The sequence below is a fragment of the Schistocerca gregaria genome, chromosome X (genome assembly GCF_023897955.1).
Source record: "Schistocerca gregaria isolate iqSchGreg1 chromosome X, iqSchGreg1.2, whole genome shotgun sequence".
Lineage (NCBI taxonomy): Eukaryota > Metazoa > Arthropoda > Insecta > Orthoptera > Acrididae > Schistocerca > Schistocerca gregaria.
Window position 1 is genome coordinate 402,220,441 of NC_064931.1, and position 21,308 is coordinate 402,241,748.

The 21,308-nt window shown below is 42.8% G+C and overlaps 2 long non-coding RNA genes across 2 annotated transcripts in view; one reads left to right on the forward strand and one right to left on the reverse strand.

Annotated features, from left to right (window-relative positions):
• The window catches only part of LOC126297380 (uncharacterized), a 58,108-nt gene that overhangs the window by 10,796 nt on the left and 26,004 nt on the right, over positions 1–21,308 (reverse strand). Inside the window, exon 2 of the long non-coding RNA XR_007552511.1 lies at positions 10,192–10,377. This is a non-coding gene — a long non-coding RNA (uncharacterized LOC126297380). The remainder of the gene's footprint in view (positions 1–10,191; positions 10,378–21,308) is intronic.
• Positions 13,968–21,308, forward strand: part of LOC126297379 (uncharacterized) — an 85,156-nt gene continuing 77,815 nt past the window's right edge. Inside the window, exon 1 of the long non-coding RNA XR_007552508.1 lies at positions 13,968–14,323. This is a non-coding gene — a long non-coding RNA (uncharacterized LOC126297379). The remainder of the gene's footprint in view (positions 14,324–21,308) is intronic.

The window sequence follows — 21,308 nt, forward strand, 5'->3', positions numbered from 1 at the left end:
TTGATGTTTTACCGGATTGCAGATTTTCACGGCACACTCGTACCGGTATGGTCGTACGGGAAAATCCCCCTTCATCGCTACCTCGGAGATGATGTATCCTATCGCTCGTGCACCGACTGTAACACCACGTTCAAACTCACTTAAATCTTGATAACCTGCCATTATAACTGATCTAACAACTGTGCCAGACACTTGTCTTATCTAGGCGTTGCCGACCGTAGCGCCATATTCTGCCTGTTTACATACCTCTGTATTTGAATTCGCATGCCTGTACCAGTTTCTTTGGCAGTTCAGTGCATGTCACTATTGAAATGCGTGCAATTATGTATTTTGTGGCCGAGCGGTTCTAGGCGCTTCAGTCCGAAACCGCGCTGCTGCTATGGTCCCAGGTCCGAATCCTGCCTCGGGCGTGGATGTTTGTGTTGTCCTTAAGTTAGCTAGGTTTAAGTTGTTCTAAGTCTAGGGGACTGATGACCTCAGATGTTAAGTATTATAGTCCTTAGAGCCATTTGAATCAATTTGTATTTTGTGGCTGCAATGTGAAAAAGTATTGAATACAATGAACCGGCTGGGGTATCAGAATTTATGTTCAACTATTATTGTTAACTGAAGATGAAATTGCTTTCGCCAGGAAGCAAAGGATTTGCTGCTTAGCACTATTTCAAGTTTTACATAACCACATTCAGCACTGGAACATCATCTCTCTCCTGCTTCGGTTTCGCAGCAAAATCCTCACAAAACTTTACACACTCTTGAAATCACGCGGTTCTGTTCTTAAACCTATCATGGTAGTCCTCGCTGGTGTCCCCCTTATTTCAGGTTTTTTCACCTCTTTAATTTACAAATACACGTCCAAACCGGCTGCATCCATGATGGGCCGACGGCAGCTGTTGCTGGGCTTGCGAAGGCGTGTGCATGGCCCCTTCACCTCCAACGACAGCTTCTTCGCCGATATCGCTGTGATGGGGCAGTGTCTGGCTAGGACAAAATTCTCTGCGTTCTCGCAGCTAGTTCGCGTTAACGCCGCTGTAGTGTACGCGGCTCCATTGTTTCACATGCACTGCTGAAGCGCGCGAGAAAATGACGCAGGGAGTTCGCGACAATAATCGCTCGTACGCATTTAGCTTTATAGGTGACACACGAACACGGCGGGTTACTTTACAAACACTGTTAATGTGTAACTCAGAGCAATGTTGGAAGTGTCCGGCGCGAGGTATGTCGGAAATGCAAGATGTTCTGTCGATAGCTCATTCTAAGTGATTAATTACTGAACTGCGGCGTCGCGTTTTGTAGCCTTGAATAGCTAACCACAACCTCGTGATGGGAAGTGTACCCGAGAAAACGGCGGTCGACAGTCTGTGGCAGAACTAAAATCACAATCGCTTTGTTCACAGCTGTTAAAGCTAGCCTCTGCGAACAAATCCAAGACAGAAAAAAATCAGTTTCACCGTTAAAAACTAATTTCTCGCTCTCATTTGCTATCTGAAACTTTTCTCACACTGGTTACACGAGCTGTCGCGTTACCAACAGATGCGCACTTGGTTGCACTTTATAGGCGACGCTGGCAGATTCCAAACGGAAAAAAAAGAATTACAGGAAGAAAAATAAGATCAAACAAGAAAGTGAATACAATGATGAAAATGACGCAGCAAAGAATTAGAAATAAACAAGATACTTTTAAACTAATTAAATGAATAAAAACAATTATCAAACTCTTTTGATTAGATTTAGAAATTAAAAAAAAACTACATTTGAAGCGATTCGAACTTCCAAGCTTCTACATGTCAGGGTTATACGGTAGCCATTGCGTTACGCCACAATGCTGGATTAAGTAGTTACTTTTTATGTCTGTGACACTCAGTTGTAGCTATGAATTTCAGCCTTCAAAAAATCGGCTACACGCAATGTCGTGGGAAGATTATCTAATGTACGCCCATCTCTATTATTATGATAACTGTATATGTGACGCTGAATCGAGTCTTGTGCGGAAGTATCCTGTACTGTTTGGTTAGTTCTGTGTATGACACGTGTGTATTTCATTAGCATCGTTGTGGACGTATGCACACGCTTCTGTCTGTGTGTGTGTGTGTGTGTGTGTGTGTGTGTGTGTGTGTGTTGTTCTTGTTGTTTTTGTTATGATTACCATTTGTGTTGAAATAAGAAATAAAAGTGCCAGACCCATGATTCAGGACTAACACACATGAAGAAAGAATGCTGGACAAGTAACTTGCAGTGTATTGACCGATTGTTAAAGTGAACGGTTCGCGCGCGACGCTGAGCGCTCTGAGTGGAGGCAAGTAGCTGCAACGCTTGAAGTGTCATTACCAGGTATTTTTAATCGGAGACTATAGATTTTACCGTGCCGAAGTGTGCAGTGCCCGATTTTTTGTTCTATCTCACGAATTCAAACAAGTCTCCATAGAAACTGATGGAATCGTTATGCGATATACGATTTGCGACTTAAAGAGTCTTGTTCGATAATAAGCACCGGCGACATCACATCAAACTGCATATTTATTTCCAGCTCTAAGCATCAAAAGAACACGCTCTTCAAACAAAAATAATCACAGCAACCTCTATTACGAAATTAATTTGAACAGTGCGCTTTAAAAAGCCAAAATCTGAAGGAATTCAAAGTAGAATTAAAAGCAGGAATTATACTCAGTAGGGTGCACTATCCAGCCTTCAAACGATTACAAAAAAAAGACCGTGCCTCATGGGTGTGTTTTAAGGAAAAAGCTATATTAAGTATGTTTACCACGAAGTCATACACAGACTCAAGGAGAAAGTGTTTGACTGCTATGTGGGAATAATTCTGCATGAAACCATAGCCTCAGTTACGAACATTTTAATTTCTGCAGGAGGCAAAGGTAAGCCAAAATGGCTCAAATGGCTTTGAGCACTATGGGACTTAACATCTGAGGTCATCTGTCCCCTAGACTTAGAACTACTTAAACCTAACTAACCTAAGGACGTCGAACACATCGTAGCAGCAGCGCGGTTCCGGACTGAAGCGCCTAGAACCGCTCGGCCATAACGGCCGGCATAGGTAAGTTCATTTTCTTAAAAACGTATGAACCGCAGAAAGCTACTGCCAGTACAGCAATGCAATCAATAACGGACTTCTGTCACAACCTGTGGCCCAGTGGTACCGCGTTTGAAAAAATTCTGCTTGGTTACGGACAAAGCTCCATACATGTTAACCAATTGAAACCTTTGTCCTCTAAGTTCAAGCATGTGACATGGTTAGTCCATGCCCTTCGCAGGGTTCGTGAATCCATAAGGAACTAATACGACATCGCAGATCAATTCATCTCTGCCGTGAAGAAGATTCTACTGAGTGCTCCAAGTCATGTTGTGACCTACAGGAAAATCACTAGCCTGTCCATTCCAAATTTACTAGTCAATACTGGCTGGCGTTTTTGGATTAAATGTACTGTTATGTTGTGTGAGAATTTTTACAAGATTAAGTAGTTTGGGTTTTGTTTGAATCCAGCCCGTGCAGGCGCAATTTCCAACGCACAACAACGTCTGCTATCGGAGAAAATTTATTATTTGCAAATAGAACCATTTTATATCCATAGTTACAAGTAGCTGACTGCAGCTATTAAACGATTAGAAGAACAAGGTCTTGAAAAGGAAAAACTATGGGATATTTCTGTTTCCATCGGGGAGCAGTTAGATAGCTTTGCCAAACACAAACTTGAGTCTAGTCTTCAGGAGAAAACCGATATTGAGGGGTGTGTTACATTTGTAGAGCTACCATTCCGAGTAAATACACAGTTTGCCCCACCGGCTTCTGTGGACATCGAAAGAAAAATGGTTCAAATGGCTCTGAGCACTACGGGACTTAACATCAGAGGTCATCAGTCAAAAATGGCTCTGAGCACTATGGGACTTAACATCTGTGGACATCAGTCCCCTAGAACTTAGAACTACTTAAACCTAACTAACCTAAGGACATCACACACATCCATGCCCGAGGCAGGATTCGAACCTGCGACCGTAGCAGTCTCGCGGTTCCGGACTGAGCGCCTAGAACCGCTAGACCAACGCGGCCGGCCCATCGAAAGAAGCCTTAGCTTCTACACAGATATTCGACACTGTCCAGTCCCGTTAATGTGACCACCTTTTAAAAGACTGAATAGCCATCTACAGGGTGCGTTCCGAAAGTAATGCAATTATTTTTTTTAAAGTAATTTATTGAACAGATTTGCACAAACACTTAAAATTCTTCTGGGACCTCTCGCAAGGTCTTCGTCACGGCGGATTGGATCTCGTCTATGGACGAAAAACGGATTCCTTTCAGGGCTGACTTAATCCTAGGAAACAAAAAGAAGTCAGCTGGGGCGAGGTCAGGACTATAGGGGGGGTGGGGCAGCGTTGGCACCTGGTGTTTGGCCAGGAACTCGCGGACTCGTAGCGCGTTGTCGTGATGGAGTTGCCAGGTAGCGGAGATGTCCTTTCTCGTCCTGACGACCCTTTTGCGGAGTATTTCCAGCACATCCACGTAGTAGGCAGCGTTAACTGTCTGTTCTTGAGGAACAAACTCCTTATGGACCACTCCTTTGCTGTCGAAAAAGACAATGAGCATTGTTTTCACTTTTGATTTGCTCATTCTTGCCTTTTTGGGCTTGGGGGACTGATCAGTGTGCCACTCAGAGCTTTGGCGTTTTGTTTCTGGGTCGTATTCAAAAACCCAGGTTTCATCACCAGTGATGACGTTGTCCAAATAATTAGGTTCAATTTCAACACGTTGCAAAAGTTCACTTGAAATTTCCGCTTGGTTGGTCTTTTCGTCGTCTGACAACACCTTGGGCACGAGCTTGGCGCACACTTTCCTCATCGCTAAATCTTCAGTAACAATGCGAAAAACAACAGTAGACGACAAGTTCAGTTCATTGGCAACCATCCTGATACTCAATCGACGGTCAGAGTCCAACAGTTGTCGCACACGAGCCACATTGTTGTCGGTTTTGCTGGTTGACGGCCGCCCAGAGCTTTGTTCGTCGTGAACCTCTTCCCGGCCTTCCTTAAAGGCCTTTAACCACCTCGAAACTTGTGAGTAGGACAGAGCAGAGTCCCCGTAAGCCTCACAAATCATTTTGTTAGTCTCCTCAAAAGATTTGTTCAGTTTAGCACAAAACTTAATCGCGTAACGTTGCTCGATCGTCGATTCCATTTTTTCCGTGACACGGTCGGCACGCAGAGGTTTACAATAACAGACGTCCTGCCGCTTCCACAGCTCGGAGAGCACTGAAACCGGTTTCGCGGCAAAGCTTAGCGTCCCCCCCCCCACCTACTCCATGTGGCCCGCTACCACTCCGACTACTAGGAGCGGCGCTGGAAATTCAATTGCATTACTTTCGGAACGTACCCTGTATTGCAGCGCGGACCGCTGACTGCCATGTAGGCAGAGTGTCAATAAGGTTCTGGAAGATACCGACAGGAATGTGGAGCCATGCTGACTCAACTGCCGTGGACAGCTGCAACCGGTTTCTCGGATGAGCATCCATTGTGCGAACAGCCCGATAGAATGGTTCAAATAGCTCTGAGCACTATGGGACATAACATCTATGGTCATCAGTCCCCTAGAACTCAGAACTACTTAAACCTAACTAACCTAAGGACAGCACACAACACCCAGTCATCACGAGGCAGAGATAACCCCTGAACCCGCCGGGAATCGAACCCAGGAACCCGGGCGCGGGAAGCGAGAACGCTACCGCACGACCACGAGCTGCAGACAGCACGATAGAGCTGGTCCCATATATTCTCGACTGGGTTTGAATCCGGGGAGTTTGGTGGCCAGAAAAGTACGGTAAACTGATCCTGGTACTTTTCGAACCATGTGTGTTCGCTGCGACGTATGTGACACCTTTCATTGTCCCGAGCTATGTGACACCTTTCATTGTCCTGCAGGTAAATGCCATCGAGCCTACGAAAAACAAACTGCGTGTAGAGGTGGACGTTGTCACTAAGGATAGATGCATACGTGTGTTGATCCACTGTGCCTTCGAGAATGACAGGATCACCCAGGGAATGCAACGAAAACATTCGCCCGACCATAGCTCTCCCTCCTCCTGCCTAACGGTCGCCGGCCGGAGTGGCCGAGCGGTTCTAGGCGCTACAGTCTGGAACCGCGCGACCGCTACGGTGGCAGGTTCGAATCCTGCCTCGGGCATGGATGTGTGTGATGTCCTTAGGTTAGTTAGCTTTAAGTAGTTCTATGTTCTAAGGGACTTGTGACCTAAGCAGTCGAGTCCCATAGTGCTCAGAGCCATTTGAACCATTTTTGAACCTAACGTTCGTTTCAGGGTGTTTGCTTTCTGTCCGATGGAGCATAACACGCGATTCATCTGAAAAGGCCACCTGTATCCACTCAGCGAACGTCCTGTTACGTACGGTAGTGGCGTGCAAATTCCAGCGTTCGTTACCGATGAACAGCGGTCAGCGTGGGTGCCTGAACCAAGCGTCTGCTGCGGGGGCCCATACGCATCAAAGTTAGTTGAACGGTCGCTGACAAGACGCTGTTGGTAGACTCTCGGTTCATCTGGACGGTCAGTTTCTCTACAGGTGCATGTCTACGCGTCCGTGCTCATCTCTGCATCAGTCGTTCAATCCTGTCATCTATGGCTCGCGGTGCACCGCAGCTGGCTTGGGGCCAGTTTTGGATAGCGCCATTTTGGCAGGTACGGTGTATTTAACCACGGCGACATGCAAACAGTTTACAAACTTAGCCGTTTCGGACATGCTTCCGCCCTTGGCCCGAAAGCCAATGATTATGTCCTTTTGGACGTGAGATAAATCGCCCATTTCCGTGTTACGACAACGACGGTTCTGTTTCCCGCGAGCTCCCGACACACTTTACACATCCTTCACTGCTAGTGCTGCCACCGGCCACCTGGGAGTGGTTACTGCACGTTGGCGTCGATTATAGGCGGTGGTCTCATTAATGTGACTTAACTGTGTATCTCCTGATAGATTTTTGTCCGTTATTTTACCACATTTCCCTTTCCTTTTTTCATTTGAAATTTGCATGAAAAAACCGTAACCCTGGTCATCAATCAGTCTTCAGTCTGGTCTGATGAGGACCACTGTGGCTTCATCTTGCATATAACACCGTCGATAGTTTTTCATATATGTGCCAGTCTCTCTTTTTCCCCTAGTGTTTTCGCCACGTGCGGCTCACTCGCGTATCAATGAAGTTATTCCATGATGGCTCAACCCATGTCCTGCCAATCACCCTGTCCCTGTTTTTGGCCAGTGTTTCCCATACACTCATCTCGCCTATTCTGCGGGATACCACCACTTTTCTTATCTTAGCAGTCCCCTTAATTTTCAGCACCTGTCTATAACGCATCTCACACGCTTCGATTCTCTTCTTTTCTTGTTCTCCAACAATCCGTGATTCACTTCCACGCAATGCTCTACTCTAGACGTACAATGTAAAAAATTTCTTCCTCAAATTAAGGCCTATATTTGATAGTAGCACACACTATTTTCAAAACACATTTTATTTCCACGTTTTCCCGATTTAAATTTTATCTCGCATCCGCAGATATCAGCAGCATTGAATGCTTCAGGCAGTACCGCAGAAAGCAAAGCAAGGCTACATTCACATTGACGACACCGACAACGGCCGTCAGACGTCGCCACCAGAGGTCGCCCAATAACATCGGTCGACAGCTTAGCCACAGTGAGTCCGATCTCCTTCGATAGCTTTTGGCGGGGTGAAGAAGGTTAGGTTAAGTTCGAATGTATTCTATAAAAGAAGCAGGACTGGTTCTAACCTCCAAGGGTGGGTGGATACCACAACGCCTTCGTGCTTGGAGACGAGTATCACAATTTGGCTTTTGCTATTAAAATGAAGTCGAATGCATGTAAATGAGCTATACCTGTTCCGAAAATAACGTGGCGAGTACTGTAAACTCTGTCCTCAGTTGTTGGAATTACCAGACAAGTTTTACGAATATACCAGATGTAGATGAAGACGAAATGGGTGATACGATATTGCGTGAAGAGTTTGACAGAGCACTGAAAGACCTGAGTCGGAACAAGGCCCCCGGAGTAGACAACATTCCATTAGAACTACTGACGGCCTTGGGAGAGCCAGTCATGACAAAACTCTACCAGCTGGTGAGCAAGATGTATGAGACAGGCCAAATACCCTCAGACTTCAAGAAGAATATAATAATTCCAATCCCAAAGAAAGCAGGTGCTGACAGATGTGAAAATTACCGAACTATCAGTTTAATAAGTCACAGCTGCAAAATACTAACGCGAATTCTTTACAGACGAATGGAAAAACTGATAGATGCGGACCTCGGGGAGGATCAGTTTGGATTCCGTCGAAATGTTGGAACACGTGAGGCAATACTGACCTTACGACTTATCTTAGAAGAAAGATTAAGAAAAGGCAAACCTACGTTTCTAGCATTTGTAGACTTAGAGAAAGCTTTTGGCAATGTTGACTGGAATACTCTTTTTCAAATTCTAAAGGTGGCAGGGGTAAAATACAGGGAGCGAAAGGCTATTTACAATTTGTACAGAAACCAGATGGCAGTCATAAGAGTCGAGGGGCATGAAAGGGAAGCAGTGGTTGGGAAAGGAGTGAGACAGGGTTGTAGCCTCTCCCCGATGTTATTCAATCTGTATATTGAGCAAGCAGTAAAGGAAACAAAAGAAACATTTGGAGTAGGTATTAAAATTCATGGAGACGAAGTAAAAATTTTGAGGTTCGCCGATGACATTGTAATTCTGTCAGAGACGGCAAAGGACTTGGAAGAGCAGTTGAACGGAATGGACAGTGTCTTGAAAGGAGGATATAAGATGAACATCAACAAAAGCAAAACGAGGATAATGGAATGTAGTCCAATTAAATCGGGTGATGCTGAGGGAATTAGATTAGGAAATGAGACACTTAAAGTAGTAAAGGAGTTTTGCTATTTAGGAAGTAAAATAGCTGATGATGGTCGAAGTAGAGAGGATATAAAATGTAGACTGGCAATGGCAAGGAAAGCGTTTCTGAAGAAGAGAAATTTGTTAACATCGAATATAGATTTAAGTGTCAGGAAGTCATTTCTGAAAATATTTGTTTGGAGTGTAGCCATGTATGGAAGTGAAACATGGACGATAACTAGTTTGGACAAGAAGAGAATAGAAGCTTTCGAAATGTGGTGCTACAGAAGAATACTGAAGATAAGGTGGATAGATCACGTAACTAATGAGGAGGTATTGAATAGGATTGGGGAGAAGAGAAGTTTATGGCACAACTTGACTAGAAGAAGGGATCGGTTGGTAGGACATGTTTTGAGGCAACAAGGGATCACAAATTTAGCATTGGAGGGCAGTGTGGAGGGTAAAAATCGTAGAGGGAGACCGAGAGATGAGTACACTAAGCAGATTCAGAAGGATGTAGGTTGCAGTAGGTTCTGGGAGATGAAGAAGCTTGCACAGGATAGAGTAGCATGGAGAGCTGCATCAAACCAGTCTCAGGACTGAAGACCACAACAACAACAACCAGATGAAGGGAGAAGCGATCTGTTACATACTCGAGATGATTCGCAGCGATCTTGAAAAGCAAGATTACAGACTCTATTTTGGTGAATTTATTTGAAGTTGTGCTGACATACATCAATTAACCTTCAATGATTGTCATTCAGCACACGTGCGAAAGACAAACATAAGGTTTGGAATAAGATACCCTGGACACCTAAAGCACTGAAAAGTGGAAAAACATACACCTTATTTGCAAACAACTTCATGTAACAGACTCACCACCATACTTGCAAGAAAACGCCAGTAAGCAGTAAAAATAATTTGTGGATGGTAATGCCACAACGCAAAAAGACCCGCTGCAGTAGCTTTAAGCATAAGATACACCATACTTCTTACTTGAACAAATTTTTTTTGGAGCATTATTTACGCTTATTGTAAGACTTGCGATACAGATTTTGCCTATTTGTGGTTTGCAATAAACCTGCGAATCAGTCGGCGGGTTCCGAACTACGGGCCCGACTATACTTTTCATCCTCAGGTTGCCACAAATTCCTTCCTTGACTAAACTTACAGTTTCTCAAACCCTATGTTTCGTGTTGTGGCGGCCAGTAAGACCGGCGAAAATAAACTGATTTGAATCTCACCTATTGTCGTCCGAAGTATGTACATTCGGACGATGAGATCGCCTACCTTGTGACCGCCCCACGTTAAGGCGTACAGATCGGACGTCTTCGGCGGTTGTCGGTAGTCAGCGGAAGCTACCGAGATGCTGGCCATTGTGACCGCAGCCTAAGATATCAATTCCCACGCGGGCTGAGGCAACAGCTGGACCATCTGGCGTTCCCAGTAGACGGAGTGGTGAGGCGCTACTGCTAGCTGTGAGAACGAAGCAAGTGATTTTGTTTAAGAAAGAAAAGCTACTTTTCCACTACAGATATTAGAAGCACTTTCTTACAACAACAACGCGACTCTGTCGATTAAATGAACAATGTTTAAGATAACGGAGTTGTACGAACAGCTACGATGATTTATGATTGTAATGTATGAGATCTAGACTACCCGCCAGTCGCCAAAAGGACGCCTTCCAAACTAGTTCAGTCGTAAGACCATGTACTGAAAAAAATGCTAGATTTGAGTTAATAAGTGATATGTTGTTTCATTATTATCAGAGTACGGTGTTTCCGTAAATAAACACATCATAAGGGCTTCCACGAACAGATTTCAACTAATATAGCTTCCATCGTCATCACTTAGAATTACAGGGTATAAAATTGCTCTTTCCAGAGAATCCGATGGCACTGATACTGCTTCTGCAAGGGAAATCCAGTACCAGAGCTTTGCGACAAAGCAGGCAGGACGAAATCCTGTGCGACGACTCACTAAGATAATAAAAGGCCGGCTTGTCTTAATACCTACAAATCTCGGATGGAAAAGCAACAGAGCAGTCTTACTGCACGCACCTTATGCCATCTTCTACCAACTCACTAACTAAATTTAGACGCTTCAAGAAGTTGTAGCAAAGTGGGGGTAATCTTACAACTTGTTTCAGTGAGAAATGTCTTCTTGAGCCTGCTTATTATACCATCCTTGCTTCGTGAATCATACATAATTTTACTTCATTTCGTCTACTGAATGGTCCCCAAGTTTGATTAGTTTATCACTAATATCATTTCTGCGACTCCTCATAACTTTCGTCTTTCTTTCGCGTACTCTTCGGCAAATAAACATTACAGAAAAGACGTTTTTCGTCGCGGCGAGATCTTTTTACGAAATTTCAGTCACCAACTTTCTCTTCCGAATGCGAAAATATTTTGTTGAGCCCAACCTACATAGGTAGGAATGATCATCAAAATAAAATACGAGAAATCAGAGCTCGAACAGAAAGGTTTAGGTGTTCGTTTTTCCCGCGCGCTGTTAGGGAGTGGAATGGTAGATAGTATGATTGTGGTTCGATGAACCCTCTGCCAAGCACTTAAATGTGAATTGCAGAGTAGTCATGTAGATGTAGATATTCTGCGATCATTAGAACGTTCATTCCATTCAGCAGGTCCTGTAATTTTTCGTCACGGTTCACGGTATAGCAATGTTCGCAGCAAATCACATAACTGATTCCGTCCACACTGAATTTTAATACCACTCCTAAACCTTTCTTTTACTTCCGTAACTGATTCTTCGATGTGCATGTTGAACGGTAGGCGCGAAAGGCTGCAAGCTTGCCTTACGCCCATATTAAGACAAGCACTTTGCTCTTGGTCTTCCATTCTTATTGTTTTGTTTTGCTTCTTGTACTTATTGTAGTTTATCCGTTTTTCCCTAATTCGACCATGCAAAAATATCTTATTCTAGATGTTAAATAAACATTCTTCATCTGTACTCTAGATCAACGTGTTCTTACTGTGGGTGTAGTCCAGCAACGATGTTACGTCGCCAGACTGTAAAAGTAACAACTAAATTTTGTACCGTATGTACACATACCTGCTGCTAATTATTCGCTATCAGTTGCTTTTACTGAGTACCATTACTTGCAAGACTTCTTTTTATATTTTTCGTGGACACTCCTCTTCCGACTGCGGCCGACCGTGGACACAAATCGCACTTTGGTTTATTTCCTGGCCCTTTTCTACCAAAAAAGTGCGTAATTTCAGCTTCTTGATGACTCCATTACGCAATGAGAAAAATGAATTAAATTACTGTTATCATCAACTCACATGAATAGTGTAACTAATCATTGCGAACTAGAACTAATATTTCCTTTCTGGTCAGAACACAAATTAATTTTGCAGTCTAACTAATTGATGTCGGGAGTTCCAGTGCAGGTCACTTTACGCCATCTACTGCTTGTGCACGCCGAAACGCATATGGGAGTAAGGCCCACATTACACTGTAAAAGATCTTTGTCAGATATACTTCATAAAATATTTTTTATAAAATATTTGACTGCGTCTGGGGTACTTTTATCACATTTGCTATAAAAGAAAGAGCGTGGTCCTAGCTTCTTTAAAAGATTTGTCAAAGAACTTTGACACTCAGATATTGCCGATTTTGCCCGAGATGGACACGAAGTGAATGCGGGAAATAAAACACGGCGAGTGACAAAATAAGCATTCGTTAGCGTGTGTCACCACCGACTAGGTCCGCTGAAAATAAGAAATTGGAGGAACTCGTAGAACTACGGAGTCGACACGCACGCCGAGCAGGGAAGAAGACAGCCGAGTAAAAGAAACGTTTCCATCACTTCAATTCCATTGAGGATAACGAGTGGGAGGAATCTGAAAACTACTCTCTCGGTCCTAGCCGGGCATGTATCTTCGTGTGAGAAAGAAAAACATGCGAGTAACGAAACTCGGGGCATATTCATTACTCCGCAACGAATGCTTACTATATCTAGCAGCTGCATTACATTGTCTTCTCTGCGACATAGTTGCCGTTAACTGACTGCAAGAGTTGCAACTAACAACAACCTTATTCCTCATACTGCCACTCTAATTATACCGATCTGACAAACGGATCACCATTAAACAGTGTCACATGCACCCGGCCTATGTGGCCGAGCGGTTCTAGGCGCTTCAGTCTGGAACCGCGCGACCGCTACGGTCGCAGGTTCGAATCCTGCCTCGGGCATGGATGTGTGTGATGTCCTTAGGTTAGTTAGGTTTAGGTAGTTCTAAGTTCTAGGGGACTGATGACCTCAGTGCTTAGAGCCTCTTTCCACTCTTAACATGCGAACTGCCTACTTCTGCGCCGAGCGCCATCTCACGAACTTACGCAACAACCTCAGGTTTCGACTAGCAGAGAATGCTAAAAACAGTTTTGTGCTACTGTGGAACAAAGGACCGCAATGCGTTTATACCTCTATAGACGGCAACGGAATCAAAGATTATTATCTTCTGTATAAAGTTCTGATTGAAGTAGCAGTGTCCGTGTAATCAGCTAGTGAAATTTAGAGCCTATAAATAACTGAAGCTGTGTTTTTCTGCCGTGGACATCACCACAATATTTTTTACCACGAAAGAGCTTGAGAAGAGCTGCAGCACGAGAGCACACAAAAATACGGCAACGACGATCATGAATATCAGACTGGAGAACAATCGGAATATAGAAAAGTTTCGCCTGTGGCAGTGACTTCATCTACCCCAAACGCGACAAAAGACAAAATGGATGTAAACATTGTACTGCTCACATACAGCGAATTTTACGACTGGTTTATGAAATTATACTACTTATTTTACAAACAAATCAAATTTATTTTTATGTGTAAGTTCAATAATGTTGTTGTAAATATGTGCAAACCATTGTTCGTAGATAACGCTCAATACTGCTGGTAATATACATTTAGAAACTAGGGACGTCCATTTGATCGTGGAACCAAAGGCCACTAATACAGAAAAAAGGATGAGACGCTTTCCACCTTTTCGAACTGGAGCGCTTGGGGCGTGCATCGATCGCTTCTGCACGCAGTCTAATGAGGTGCGGGAGAGACAGCTGACAGTCTCGCAGCCTTGTCAAGGTCGCGCACACTGAATGGCGGCCATGGCGTTTAGGAAACACGCAACGACAGATGGTAGTCGTTCGCTGTTGCCAGCACGCGATCGCGTTTCAGTAAACTGAGCCCGACGCAGGAAAACAGAATTACTTATCGTTGAAGAAGGCAAAGAACAACTTTAATAACATCAGCGGTGAGGACGTGTCACAGTACTGCTCTGGTATAGAAGCCAGTGTGTTTGGACGCTGTGACATTAGAAAGTACGCCGCGGCTGTGTGCGACAGAGCGCTTATTTACTCCGGAGTGTTGTTCATGCTCGAGCGAAGTGTCAACTGAACTGTAAGTAACATGTCTTTGTCGAGGGGAGAAACTTTGAAATTTAGTTCTGAAAGGGTCACTGACAAGGCCATCTCCTCTTGCTATTCTGAAATGGCTGCTTAATGATGTCAACTTGCTTGATGAGGTATTGCTAGGTATTCAAGTTGACAACGCTGTAAGTTTATGTACTATATAAAGTCGTTGTCACGAAAAATCTCGATCAGTGTTTGGCCAGTTTGTTTCATATTTATACATGATTCTCTTAAAAAAACAGTCGGTCGGACATAGAAAGAAGCTTAACTTCAACTGTGCAATAGGAAGGAATGTTCTGACACGGAGTAATATAAATGATGTAGAAACCGGTGCAATAGAAAGAAGCGCCAAACGTAATTAAACAACACGCAAAGGTTTCCAGGGCCAAGTAAGGAAAGAAAAATGGAAAATTATACAAATCAGAAATTGGGAACTAAATCTAACCCTGGAGGGTAGTGAAGTCCTGCTCGAGGGGTAGTGGGAATAAAGAGTGGCTTCAGTTTAATCGCTTTAAATGGTACAACCAGAATCTGCATCATGGCCGACAACATATGTTTCGTGCCGATCATCTGCTATGGTAAAAATCACACGGAACAAAAACAATTCTTGAAATCGCATTTAAACGATGCTCACGTTGAAATGTGATACAAAATGGCTATAACACATACATAGCTCACGTAGACTTCGCACCACGGTTACCAGAATGCTTTTCAGTATACGTGCTTCGAATCAAACAGCAGATCGTTAGGACTGACAGCAGAGAAAGATGGAACGAAGTACAGACATTTCTGCCGAACGGATCTAGAACACTTGCACTCGCCTCAAATTGTAACTGATGCAGTGTGTGGTTGTATCGACGATTATTTTCGTAGCACTGTCGCTTGATCGGGATTCCCATTAAATGGTCGTTGCTTGTCGTCTGGCTCATTTCTCATATTTCTTTCATGTTGCCAAGTGTGACTTTCGTAAATAAATCATCGTTGTTTTGATAGCGCTTCATAAATGTTGCCAGCCGTTGTGGCCGAGCGGTTCTAGGCGCTTCAGTCCGGAACCGCGAGAATGCTACGGTCGCAGGTTCGAATCCTGTCTCGGCCATGGGTGTGGGTAATGTCCTTAGGTTAGTTATGTCTAAGTAGTTCTAAGTTCTAGGGGACTGCTGACTTGATATTTAGTCCCATAGTGCTCAGAGCCATTTGAACCATAAGTGTTGAAAAATTACTTCTAAAAATCTAGTACAATAATCTGTAATAAAATATACACAATATTCTCGCAATTAAATAAAAACAAATGTCTTCTTTCGAAACTGGCTGAAAGTAAATGAAACAAGCCGCCCAGTGCATGTCTGAATACTGGGGGTTCCGCAACACAAACATAGTCTAAGAAAAGTGAAATTTATTTTTCGATAAATGTACTTAATTTCTTGTTTATTCATTATTTCAGAATGGCATAGAATGTAGATTGTTTTATAATAAATACAGTGTTAAGGATTAATAAATGCAAAACCTGAAAACTATTTTCGGGAACCGATCAATAACTAAATCAACAAGATGCAGGTAGTATCTCTGAGATATTCGAATGAAGATCCACTACTATACAAAATAATAGTGGTACGTAGCTTAACGAGCATAATTCGCTTTTGAGTCTTACGTGCAATGCGAAACATATTTTACTTTATCAATTCACGTAGAAATAGGAAAATGCATTCCATTCCCGAAAAAATACTAATATATATATATAGTATTATTATGTATAATACTTTACATCCTCTTCTACAGGAAAGTTGTCTACAGGTGTTTGTTTTTGCCTGCGCTTCAAAATGAGTGCTAAACACAGAAGGCGTCTGGTTAAATGAAACACGTTTCTACCTATTTGCCAATGCACAGCAGTATTGAATTCGTGTTTGTTAGCGACGACAAAACTAAAATGAAGTTCATAAACGGGTAGTGCAAGGGCATAATTTAACATGAGTCTTCGAAGTTAGGAGAGCATGCAACAACGGCACAAAGAGCTTCCAATATCGTCGAGGAGGCCACAGTAGAGATGCCGAAGACAACACCTGCAACGCGAGGAATGTCGCTAACAGGGTAACCAAATACTGCATTATTATTTGTCGGGTATTCTAATATACACGGCGAAAGGTCACAGAACAGCAAGTGACGTATTGCCCAACTAGAGCAGCTGAAGGGGTCTATCTAGGTCAGAAGGGACTAAAGAAAAGGCAAACTCATTGTGAGAAATATTGCTAGTTAAGCGATTCAGTTTTTCCCAAAATTGCGTTTGTATTGTTAGTTAGGCGAATCAATATTTGCAGAAGGTGCTCATTAAGCGAGGTTTCTACTTTCTTAATCGTAATAATATTACTTATGTAGATATGGCGCTGTTTATTTTTCCGCGTTTTCTGTTATCTCGTAATTTCTTTCCCGCAGACCAAAAGCCATGCCATAAAGAGTGGAGTCAACAGCAGTAACGTTATGATTCAGCGATTATATGCAGACGCATAGCGTTTTATCCACATAACTGCAGTTTGACCATTAGTGACTAAACTCTGCCGGCCGCTGTGGGCCAGCGGTTCTATGCGCTTCAGTCCGGAACCGAGTGCTGCTGCGGTCGAATGCTCGAATCTTGCCTCGGGCATAGATGTGTGTGATGTCATTAGGTTAGTTAGGTGTAAGTAGTTCTAAGTCTAGGGGACTGATGTCCTCATAAGTTAAGTCCCATAGTGCTCAGAGCCATCTGAACGAATGTCTCTCGTCGGTATTATTTAAAATCATAATTGGCAATTATCAGGAGTTTACTTTAAAAGTTAAACTGGGCGATACAAGCGATATCTGTCATGGTTGCCACGTAGCCAGATAAAAGTAAGCGTTGTAGGTCCTAGACTGCATTAAAAATAATTTCAGTGAGAAGGCTGTGTCTATTAATAATTTGTCAAATCACCGAGCGAGGTGGCGCCTTGGTTAGCACACTGGACTCGTATTCGGGAGGACGACGGTTCAATCCCGTCTCCGGCCATCCTGATTTAGGTTTTCCGTGATTTCCGTAAATCGCTTCAGGCAAATGCCGGGATGGTTCTTTTGAAAGGGCACGGCCGATTTCCTTCCCTAACCCGAGCTTGCGCTCCGTCTCTAATGACCTCGTTGTCGACGGGACGTTAAACACTAACCACCACCACCACCACCATTTGTCAAATCGTTGTTCTGTTTTTGAGACGTAAATAACCAAATCATTTTCTAACTGAAGCCCATTTCTTTTACTGATTTTTATTTTCACCATTGAAGAGAGCGCTAATTCACATAATAGTATGTGGCGAATGGTAATAACAATTTCAAAGCTTCCCTTGCCAGCTGTGGATATTTTTTGCTCTTCATCCAGAAGACGCCATTCTATTTTAAGCGTAGCTTAATAGTTTCTTTGCGGGGAATGTGAGAACGAACTACTATCACCCGGTCCATTCTTTCACAATCTTGTGAACGCAAGGGAAAGACTCAGTCATCTTTTGCAAAGACGTTGACCACAAAAGAAGTTTCTCAAAGAAACATTTGATTTTATACATGTCCGTTACAATTTTTGCTTCTCTCTTGGAGGCTCCTACTGAAAATATTTACGTGGTTAAAAAGAATTGCGAGAAATACTAATTTTAATAGCCAAACAGGGCCTCCAAAATAATCTGCATAATCGTATTTAGAATCTAGTAAGCTCAACAATAATTCAGCTTTTAGTACCAGAACTCGTGTCAATATCTTCCCTTTGCAAAGCCACCTGACCTCTGTGTGATAAGGAGAGTCTGAGGGAACGAACTCATGTCTTGACAAATAATTCTATGCAATCAAGTTTGCAAACTCTTCAACCTTAGAAGAGTTCACAACTACCATCACCTCATAAGCACATATTTAAATCAGAAGGTAAAACCGTGGCTGCCAGATGTTGTCGATAAAGAAAACAATGCTTCCATGAAACATTCGGTATTAATTGATTTTTAATTTCGCAAAGAGCCCACTTTTATTCTCAATCATAGCTTTAGCACCATCGCTTCAATGGTGATAAATTTTGTGCGATAAATCTCGTAGTTGCCAGTACTTTTTAAAACATGTCGTGCAGACACTGGCCAGCAGTATTTGCAGTTAGAACTTCCCAAAATAAAATGTCTTCTATACTACTTTCATCTGCTTCAAAGCGCACGAATATCATAAATTGCGCACAATCTGAAACATCAGCAGTTTCATCGTACTTATTTAATTTTTTCGAATAATTGTTTTAGAATGTCACCAGCCATACCGTTTATTCTGCATTCACGTATTATCACGAAATAGCATGCTTTTTAGCTTGTTTACCGCCTGTTTACATAACACGATTTCAACCACATCCAGAGCCGCTTGCAAAATAAAATTCTCGGCGTCTGTATGCTACTTCACAGCTTTAGTGACTCAATATGCGACTCGGCAGATAGCTAAGTAATAACCGTTTCTCGTTGACACTAGATACCTAAAATTATAGAAAAGATATTCTTAAATCAGAAAACAAATAAATAATCAAGAACAGAACATTTTAATCAACAAATAACATTATTTGTTTTTTACCTGAGACATAGTTATTTGCTGCTGGTTAATGGCTACAATCAGATCAAATTTCGTGAACGGTACGTCAGGCAACAGAAAAACGGTCTTGTGTAACGATGTTACGCCATGACAAAGTGACCGCTATTTGCTTTATTCAGCCGGCCGTGGTGGCCGAGCGGTTCTAGGCGCTTTAGTCCGGAACCGCAGTGTTGCTACGATCGCAGGTTCGAATCCTGCCTCGGGCATGGATGTGTGTGATGTCCTTAGGTTAGTTACGTTTAACTAGTTCTAAGTCTAGGGGACTGATGACCTCACATGTGAAGTCCCATAGTGCTCAGAGCCATTTGAACCATTGGAAGTGATTCAGTTTCTGACGATCCTGCGAACTAGATAATAAATGAATTCCTTCGTGATCATTTCGGTAAGCAAGATCATGTGGCTCAGAATATGTATTACGATTTCAGTAACTTCTGCGGGCAATATACAAACTTTGTTTGTATAATAGTTGTTTTTCAAAATCACGAGGCTTGGCGAGAAACAAGACTATTTTTTGTATACTCTCAAAGTAAGGATAATGTATTTGTGACCAACATTGATTGTTTACATCTACGTGGTTACTCTATTATACAAAAAAGCCTGCCAGACGGTTCAATGAACCACCTTCAAGCTGTCTCTCTACCGTTCCACTCTCGAACGGCACGCGGAAAAAAAGAGCACTTAAAATTTTCTGTGCGAGCACTGATTCCTCTTATTTTATCGTACTGATCATTTCTCCCTATTTAGGTGGGTGCCAACAGAATGTTTACGCAATCGGAGGAGAAAACTGGAGATTCTCATTTGATGAGAAGGTCCCGTCGAAAAGAAAATGCCTTTGTTTTAATGATAGCCACTCCAGTTCAAGTATCATGCCTGCGGCACTATATCTCCTGTTTCGCGGTAATAGAAAACCAGCTGCCCTTCTTTGAACTTTTTCTATGTCATCCGTCAGTCCCACCTGATTCGCATCCCACACCGCACAGCAATAATCCAGGAAAGGGCGGACAAGCGTGGTGTAAGCAGTCTCTTTAGGAGACCTGTTGCACCTAAGTGTTCTGCCAGTGAATCGCAGTCTTTAGTTTGCTCTGTCCACAACATTATCTATGTGATCGTTCCAATTTAAATAATTTGTAATTGTAATCCCTAAGTACTTATTTGAATTTACAGCCTTCAGATTTGTGTGACTTAACGAGTATCGAAATTTCTTTTGGTACTCATGTGAATAACTTCACTCTTTCCTTTATTCAGGGTCAACTGTCAGTTTTTGAAACATACAGATCTCTTATATAAATCATTTTGCAATTCGTTTTGGTCATATGATGACTTTACAAGACGGTAAATGACAGCATCATCTGCAAACAATGTAAGTGGGCTACTCAGACGGTCTCCTATGTCTTTAATATAAACCAGGAACAACAGAGGCCCTAGAACACTTCCTTGGGGAACGCCGGATATTACTTCTGTTATATTCGATGACTTTCCGTTTATTACTACGAACTGTGACCTTTCTGACAGGAAATCATGAATCCAGTCGCACAACTGAGGCGATATTCCATTGGCACGCAATTTTGTTAGAAGACCCTTGCCAGGAACGGTGTCGAAAGCCTTTAGTAAATCTAAAAATAAATCAATTTGACATGCCCTGTCGATAGCACTCATTACTTCACGAGTATAAAGCGCTAGCTGTGTTTCACAAGAACGATATTTTCTGAATGCGTGCCAACTATGTGTTAATAAATCGTTTTCTTCAAGGTATCGATGTGACTTGGGCAATTTTCTGGTCTTTAGGTACGGATCTTTCTATGAGAGAGCTGTTGTTACTAAATATGGAGATATTGTATCATCAAACTCTGAAAGGAACCTGACTGGTATACATTCTGGATCTGAGGCCTTGCCCCTTTTTTTACAATGATTTGAGCTGCTTTGCTACACCGAGGATATCTACTTTTATGTTTCTCATCTTGGCAGTTGTTCTTGATTGGAACTCAGAAATATTTACTTCGTCGTCTTTGGTGAAGTAGTTTCGGGAAACCGTGTGTAATAACTCTGCTTTAGTGGCACTGCCATCAGTGATTTCACCGTTGTCATCCCGCAGCTCGTGGTCTTGTAGCTACCGTTGCTGCCTCTGGATCACGGGGTCCCGAGTTCGATTCCCGGCCGGGTTGGGGATTTTCTCTGCCCAGGGACTGGGTGTTTGTGTTGTCCTCATCATTTTATCATCATTCGTGACAGTGGCTAGATTGGATGTGTACAAAAATTGGGCTGTGTAAAAATTGGGACTTCGTATGGGCGCTGATGACCGCGCAGTTAAGCGCCCCACAAACCAATCATCTCCGTTGTTCAAATGGTTCAAATGGCTGTGAGCACTATTGGACTTCACA